We start from the raw sequence: 8675 nt of genomic DNA, 5'->3' as shown, positions 1-8675 counted from the left end.
ATGCGTATAATTCATATATAATATGTGTATAACCATATATAATCTATATATACTGATTAGAAATAGTGAATCCTTTTGGCTATTTCTGCAAAGATTCTTGTAAAATCTATAGAACGAGTCATTTGAAAAACTTTGTTATTATGAGAGAAAAAAATTATTATCAAAATTATAACTTTTTATGTTACTAGTTCAATCATAATTTTTTGCAAAAATATTAGTAGTATCATATGGTATCCACTTAATACTTCTTATTTTATAGCTCTTTGGAGCAGCTATACTAATTTTGCCTTACCTGCAATCAAATAGCCGTCCAAGCAATCGTTTAAACAATATACATATATATATATATATATATATATATATATATATATATATATATGTATGTATGTATATATATTCATACATATTCTCAGTTTTTCAGTTTCTTGTATTCTCAGTTTATGGCGGTGAGGAGAGGAGCTACAGCATATTTCTTGAGAAGCACATCTTATATTTTTATGTCTAAATACTCCCTCCATCTCATATTATTTGTCATAATTCTTTTGTACACGCCCCTTGAGAAAGATTAATTAGGATGAGATTTTGACTACTTTACCCTTATTCGTGTCTTAGTATTTTCTCTTTAAGGGGTTTTGACACAGTTACCCACAAAAACAAAACTATTTAACCTTGTCTACCCATTTATTTTCCTACCCATAAACTAATTACATTTCCTACCCATAGTAGGTTTTGTGGGGAATTTTTTCTTTATTCTCCAATTCTTTTTTATTTCTATGCTTCTTTTCTTTTCTTTTTTCTTTTTTTTCTCGTTTTCTTCTTATTTTTTTCTTTTTTCCTTTTCTAATTTCATTTAACTTCTATATTTTTATATTCTTTTTCTCTTCATAATCTAATTTCATTGACTGTTTTCACTATTTTTTATTATTTTTTTATATATTATTACTAAAGAAACATCAAATTGTGTACCAATTAAATGTAGTTAATACAACCAAAAAAATATTAACTAACATATGATACCAGTATAGTATATAGCTATACCAACAGGGTATACAATTGTACGCAAAGAGGTAGAAAAATTTTAATTCAATTATTAAACTGGAATAATATCAGTTGTCAAAAAAAAGATTAAAAATTCTAAAAGGATCTAATTGTAAGAGTATACCGTTACATCATATAGCATACTATATTTTTTTTTTCATTTTCAGTTTGCCCCTCGCGCTTGGGTAAAAGCTTAAAACAAATTAAAAGGGAAAAAACAAGTGAATTTACGGGTAATAAGTATACTATTATAATATATTGTATACTATTACAGCATATTGTTACAGTATCTTGCATATTATTACAGTATACCATAACAATATATTGTATACTATAATAGTATACTGTTGCAGTATACTATATACTCCTATAGTATATTAGTATACTATAGCGGTATACTGTTTTGTAAACTATAATAGTATAGTGTTGCAGTATAGCTATACTCCTACAGCATATTGTATATCGTAGCGGTATTTTGTAGATGTGTTCTTCTTCGATTTTCAACTGAAAATTTCGATCTCAATCATCTCAAATCAACTCCAAACGCTATCAAATTTCAGTATGAACTTCCATAAGGTACTATAAGCAATATTTAACAGCACCCACTTTCAATCAAACAAGAAATCTTCAAAAAGAAATTGAGCTTCAAGCCCAACAATGGTGGATATTCAAATACACATAAAAATTTAGATTCGGGAAGCTTACTCGAAGATACTATAAGCAATATTTTATAGCACCGCATCGAATCAAACAATAAATCTTCAAATAATAGCACCACTTCAACAATTAATGAGTACTCCATTAAAAAATCGAGCGAGAGAAAACAATATCCAAATTGTTAAGATTCCATTGAAACTAAAACTAAATTAAGGTCGAATAAGAACGAATATTACGTGTTGCTAATGTGACTAGCTAGTGGGCGATTACAATAAGAATAAATAAGAAGAAATATAAAAGAGACGGAGAATTGGAGGAAGATAAAATGAGGAAGAAGAAGAAGAGGAACATAATAAAGGCGGGTAAATAGTTTGGGGGCTATGGGTAGGAATAGTAAATAATTTGGGCCTGGGAATTAAAGGGTAAATAGTTTGGAATTAATGGGTATAAAATAAGATTTTCTCAATATTATAAAAATACAAACACAATTATAAGTTACAGAAAATAGTCCAAAAGTTGACCTACTGATATTGTCGAGTCTCAACATGTTTAATCCAGCATGAAAACATTAAAAAATCCTGCATTGTTGACTCGCTCATCAGAGGCGTACGTAGTGTTATAGTATCGGGTTCATTTGAACCTAATATTTTCGACGCATAGTATAAATTTGGTGTAACAAATTATTGTAATTATAACACATAGTGGATCTCAACCCATAACTTTTAAAATATAATAGATTCTTATTTTTTTCATTTTTCCTTTTCTAATTTCATTTAACTTCTATTTTTTTTATATTCTTTTTCTCTTCATAATCTAATTTCATTGACTGTTTCACTATTTATTATTATTTTTTTATATATTATTACTAAAGAAAAATTAAATTGTGTACCAATTAAATGTAGTTAATACAACCAAAAAATTGTTAACTAACATATGATACCAGTATAGTATATAGCTATACCAACAGGGTATACAATTGTACGCAAAGAGGTAGAAAAATTTTAATTCAATTATTAAACTGAAATAATATCAGTTGTGAAAAAAAATTAAAAAATTCTAAAAGGATCTAATTGTAAGAGTATACCGTTACATCATATAGCATATATATATATATATATATATATATATTGCATTTTCAGTTTGCCCCTCGCACTTGGGTAAAAGCTTAAAACAAATTAAAAGGGAAAAGACAAGTGAATTTACGGGTAATAAGTATACTATTATAATATATTGTATACTATTACAGCATATTGTTACAGTATCTTGCATATTATTACAGTATACCATAACAATATATTGTATACTATAATAGTATATTGTTGCAGTATAACTATATACTCCTATAGTATATTAGTATACTGTAGCGGTATACTGTTTTGTAAACTATAATAGTGTACTGTTGCAGTATAGCTATATACTCCTACAGCATATTGTATACCGTAGCGGTATATTGTAGCTGTGTTCTTCTTCGATTTTCAACTGAAAATTTCGATCTCAATCACCTCAAATCAGCTCCAAACGCTATCAAATTTCAGTATGAACTTCCAGAAGGTACTATAAGCAATATTTAACAGCACCCACTTTCAATCAAACAAGAAATCTTCAAAAAAAAATTGAGCTTCAAGCCCAACAATGGTGGATATTCAAATACACATAAAAATTTAGATCCGGGAAGCTTACTCGAAGATACTATAAGCAATATTTTATAGCACCGCATCGAATCAAACAATAAATCTTCAAATAATAGCACCACTTGAACAATTAATGAGTACTCCATTAAAAAATCGAGCGAGAGAAAACAATATCCAAATTGTTAAGATTCCATTGAAACTAAAACTAAATTAAGGTCGAATAAGAACGAATATTACGTGTTGCTGATGTGACTAGCTAGTGGCGATTACAGTAAGAATAAATAAGAAGAAATATAAAAGAGACAGAGAATTGGAGGAAGGTAAAATGAGGAAGAAGAAGAAAAAGAAGAGGAACATAATAAAGGTGGGTAAATAGTTTGGGGGTCATGGGTAGGAGTAATAAATAGTTTGGGCCTGGGCATTAAAGGGTAAATAGTTTGGAATTAATGGGTATAAAGTGAGATTTTCTCTTTAATCTTTCTTCATTGGTATTTGAACACAGTTATCCATAATTGAGGTGTTTATATTCTTCAAGGATAATTATTATTAAGGGTAATAAAGAAAAAAGAAAAAAAAATCAATCTTGTCTTGAACTTTTAAAGTGACAAACAATTTGAGGCAACTATTTTTAGTAACCACGACTGATAATATGAGACAGAGGGAGTACTTACTAAATCTTGGATCCGCATAAACAGATGAAGGCTTGAAAGGCCCGTTTGGCCATAAGAAAATTTTCACTTTTTCTTTTTTGGAAAAAGATTCATTTTTTTGGAATCAGTGTTTGGCCATGAAAATTTTAAATTTCACTTGAAGTTGAATTTCGGAATTTTTCGAAAATTTAATAAACTTCAAAAAGTTATTTTTCAAATTTTTCACTTCAACTCACTCACAAAAATTCAAAAATAACTCCAAATTGTATTTATGTCCAAACACAGTTCTAATTTCCGAATACCATTTTCACTTGAATTTTTTTTCTTCACTTTTTTCGGAATTCCACAATTCTGATGTCCAAACGCCCACGAAGTGTGATATTACCATTGCCATCTCAAAAGAATGATTGTTTTTGAGATTGCCTAATTTTTGGGAACAACAAACAATACTTTTCTGGGATATAACAAGCCTATTATCAGTTGTCTTGAAAAGTTTTCGGACCTGTTTGGCCGTAGATTTTTTCTATATTTTGGCAAAATCCCAAATTCCAAAACCAGCTCGCGCCTAAATCTTTACAAACACTAATAATATACATGTTTTTCCAAAATAAATTTGAGAAATATGTTTTGAAAACGTATGTCCAAACACATTTTCATCTTCAAACCAAACTTCACCCAAATCAGATTTTTCAAAACAAATTTGGAAATCTATGACCAAATGCTAGCTTAATTTGAAGTGAAACAACACTCTTATAGAAGTGTTGGTCGTTAAGTCCTGCAATTATCCCAACACCAAACCACCAAAAGAAACTCCCTCACATGGAAAAACATCCCAAGTGGGATGGTCATATTGTATACAAGGTAGCAAATGGAATATAGCTACGGGAAATCACATTAATTTCTAGCATGACTCATGGTTATATCACAAATCCCCGCTCAGATCTCTAATATATGGTCCACTACCACTCCATGAAGCCCAGAAAACTACTCGCTCCTATATTACCAACCAAAATTGGAACCTCGAGGAACTCCCTTTCAACCTACCGGATCCTATAATGCAAGGACACACGCACATTTTGGACTAAAATAGGACTACTCCCCCTAATCGACCACATACATGCCCAACACCCCTTGTTCAAAACCAGTCTCAAGTCCCTCGTACACCAACCAAGTTCCCACATCATCCACCACATACCTCTATCCACCCTTACTCCATTTTGTTTATGGCACATTTGGCTAAATAGGAACCACACTCTTTTTGATAAGAACACACACACGATCCTAAAAAAACTATCAACCTAGCAGCAGAATTTCACATTTTAACAAACACCAAAACACAATCCACCCAGACCACAAAAATCCCCCACTACGTTAAATGGACTCCCCCACCACAACACCACTACAAACTTAACACGGATGGAGCCTCCGTAGCAACCATTTCCGGTGGCATATGTGGTGTAATACGAAACCACTCGGGACAGTGGAAGGTAGGTTTCTCAGGGAAAGTTGGGCCGGGCAGTAATATAGATATGGAACTGAGAGCTCTACTTCATGGACTGCGCCTAGCACTGCAACACAATTGCCAACCTCTCATCATTAACATTGATGCCAAAGAGGTAATTACCTTACTACAACATAATAATCCACACTATACTAACCTACTCCATGATTGCTGGTCCTTACTACAACAACTTGGTGACCCAGTCATCCAGCACACCTACAGGGAGGCAACCACGGTCGCTGATGGATTAGCCAAACATGGCTCCAAGTTACAAACAAATGGAAGCATCCACCTTTTTGCTACGCCTCCAATTTTTGTGTAACATGATCTCCAACTCGACCTAGAAGGGCATCTTCACACAAGACTTGCTAATCCTTGTACTTCTTGCATTTTGAATCATACCCCATTATCATCCCAAGAAACCCCTAGTACGCAAGCTCTTATAGCAGCACCCCCCTGTATTGGGAAAAAACTGAATTTATATAAGATGACGTGTCATGACACGTGGACCGGTCAAATAGTCAAAGCTTGGTAATCAGTTAGAAGGCACGAGCAACAACAGATGCGGGAGAGAAGATACTTAAAGGCACGAGCTATTATTCAAATGAAATGAGACTCGTACCTGTTCGAGTCATTTAAAGCTCGCAGATCGGAAGGAATTGAAGAAATGAATCTGATAGCGTAAAGGAGTCCAAATTCAGCATTAAATGCCAAATACGTTGAGAGAATTTGTATTTAGTAGGAATCATTGAGTAACGTTTCTTTTAATGTCATTTATTGCTCATAATTGCCTCATTGAGACAAAGGCATTACACTTTCTCCTAGAATTAACTATAAAAGGGGAAGGTCTCAACATCTGCAGGACACGAAATATCATTGAGATTATACTGAAATATATACTTATTCATTGCTTTATTATTGTTCTCAAAGTCTCTCATTTCTTGATTATCAATAACCCGATTTCTCTCTTAATTTCTAGCTTTAACCAAATATTCAGTTTTTTGGTTAAACAAATTGGTTCCGTTACCGGGAATCCGATAATCTATTCTTTTTAAGTTACATTTTATCTGTTGTTATCATCATGTCAAACAACAACAACAACAATAACGGTGATGAAAATCAAATCCATCAGAATCAAGGAGATTTACAAAACATTAACGTGGTTCCTTCCCCTCAAAATTCACCACGTCAATCTCGTGAAGGTACTCCTGCTCCTGAATCTCGTGCTGATGAACAAGAGCAATCTGAACATTTTGAAGGGCCAAATGAAGCTTTACAAAAAGTAATTGATGCACGGGTTAGCAAAGCTCTTCAAGCTCTAGTTAGTCGATTACCTGTTGCACCACCCACACCTACGCCTAATAACAATACATTGGAGAATCCTCGTTCTGGCCTTGTTAATTCTGGAAATGGAGGAACCCCCAGTGAACCACAGGAAGGAGAACCAGGTAATTCAAATAATTCTCATTTGCAAAATTTAGTACTAACTTTGCAGAAANNNNCACAATGATCACGGGCACAAGACTTCAGAATGTAGATTCTTACAAAGTGAAGTGGACCATCTGTTGAAACAAGGGTATCTCACTGAGTTATTTAGTGAGAAAGGTAAGCAAGCCTATATGAAAAATAGGCAAGAGCCACCAAAGCCCCCATCACCCAAGAGAACCGTGAATGTTATAAGTGGATGAGAAGATATTCATGGTGTAACATATACGGCCTCCAACAAGGTTTCTAAAGTAACGATTACACATGGGAAACAGGTACGGCAAGTGTTTGAAAACGAAAATATTTCTTTCGATGATGCAGATACCGAAGGAGTGATGACCCCCCACAACGACGCTCTGGTAATATCTTTACTTGTACACGACACTAATGTAAAACGAGTTTTGATTGATCCAGGAAGTTCCGTAAATATTATACTACTAAGGGTATTAAGTGAAATGCAAGCTGAAGACAAAATGATACCGAAGGCGCATACCTTGTCCGGGTTCGACAATTCAAGTGTGGTAACAAAAGGAGAGGTAATTCTAACAACTTTTGCTGCAGGTGTTGTTAAAGAAACTAAATTTCAGGTAGTAGATATGGAAATGGCTTACAATATGATCATGGGGAGACCTTGGATCCATGATATGGATGCTATCCCGTCAACTCTACATCAAGTTATTAAATTCCCATCACCGTGGGGGATTTGCCAAATTCGTGGGGATCAGCAGACAGCCAGGAGTATTAACGCTGTAACAGATACGAGCACCGTAAATAAAGAAAAATAGCAATTACAGGAAACAGTTGAAGGTCAAACCTCAGCTGAGCAAGGACGGACAGATGTAGACTCAAGACCTGACACAATTCAAGAGCCTGAAGAGAATGAAAATATCAAAACAACAATTGAAGAACTCGAAGCTATGATATTATTTGAGCAATGGCCTGAACGGAAAATTTATGTTGGAGCCAATCTAAGCTCCGACATGCGAGGTATGTTAATTGAATTTCTGAAAGCTAACGTGGATTGTTTTGCTTGGTCCTATGCTGATATGACAGGAATACCACCGGATGTGATGACTCACAAACTAAATGAAGACCCATCATTCACACTAATAAAGCAAAAGAAAAGAAAGCAAGGAGCTTTCAAAAACCAGGTGATTCAAGATGAGGTCCAAAAGTTATTAAAAATTGGGTCTATCCGTGAGGTAAAGTATCCAAATTGGTTAGCTAATACAGTTGTAGTACCTAAGAAAAATGGTAAGTGGCGAGTTTGTGTAGATTATACAGATCTTAACAAAGCTTGTCCAAAAGATTCTTTCCCTTTACCGCATATAGATCAGTTAATTGATGCAACTGCAGGGCATGAACTTCTAAGTTTTTTAGATGCATATTCGGGTTACAACCAAATCAAAATGGATTCAAGTGATGAAGAGAAAACTTCTTCTGTCACAGACAGGGGGACTTACTGTTATAAAGTAATGCCCTTTGGTCTCAAAAATGCTGGAGCAACCTATCAAAGGTTGGTCACGAAAATGTTCCAGGAACATTTATGTAAAACCATGGAGGTATATATAGACGATATGCTCGTCAAAACCCAGTATTCTCATGATCACATCTCTCATTTATCTGTCACATTTCAAATTTTACGAAAGTTTAATATGAAACTCAAATCCAGAAAAATGCGCATTTGGGGTCGCATCAGGTAAAGTTTTTGGG

Source organism: Nicotiana attenuata, unplaced genomic scaffold, assembly GCF_001879085.1.
Source record: "Nicotiana attenuata strain UT unplaced genomic scaffold, NIATTr2, whole genome shotgun sequence".
Lineage (NCBI taxonomy): Eukaryota > Viridiplantae > Streptophyta > Magnoliopsida > Solanales > Solanaceae > Nicotiana > Nicotiana attenuata.
Note: the sequence above shows the minus strand (reverse complement) of the source record.